At 55.6% G+C, this 214-nt stretch overlaps 1 pseudogene; it reads right to left on the reverse strand.

The window, feature by feature from the left end:
• Positions 1 to 83: 83 nt before the first annotated feature.
• Positions 84 to 214, reverse strand: LOC118345781 (annotated as a pseudogene; the record flags this gene model as incomplete).

The following is a 214-nucleotide window of genomic DNA, read 5'->3' on the forward strand; positions in this document are numbered from 1 at the left end:
GCGAGCAGAAGCACACGGGAGGCCAATGTCTTCCCCGCACCCCACACATCATAAGAAGTGTTTGGGGTTGGGGCAACGATGCGTGACACCCAGGCAGACGTGCCATCGGCCGAATGGCTTCGGGCGCAACTTGCGTTCAAAGACTCGATGATTCGCGGGATTCTGCAATTCACACCAAGTATCGCATTTCGCTACGTTCTTCATCGATGCGAGA

This window comes from Juglans regia, unplaced genomic scaffold (genome assembly GCF_001411555.2).
Source record: "Juglans regia cultivar Chandler unplaced genomic scaffold, Walnut 2.0 Scaffold_4505, whole genome shotgun sequence".
Lineage (NCBI taxonomy): Eukaryota > Viridiplantae > Streptophyta > Magnoliopsida > Fagales > Juglandaceae > Juglans > Juglans regia.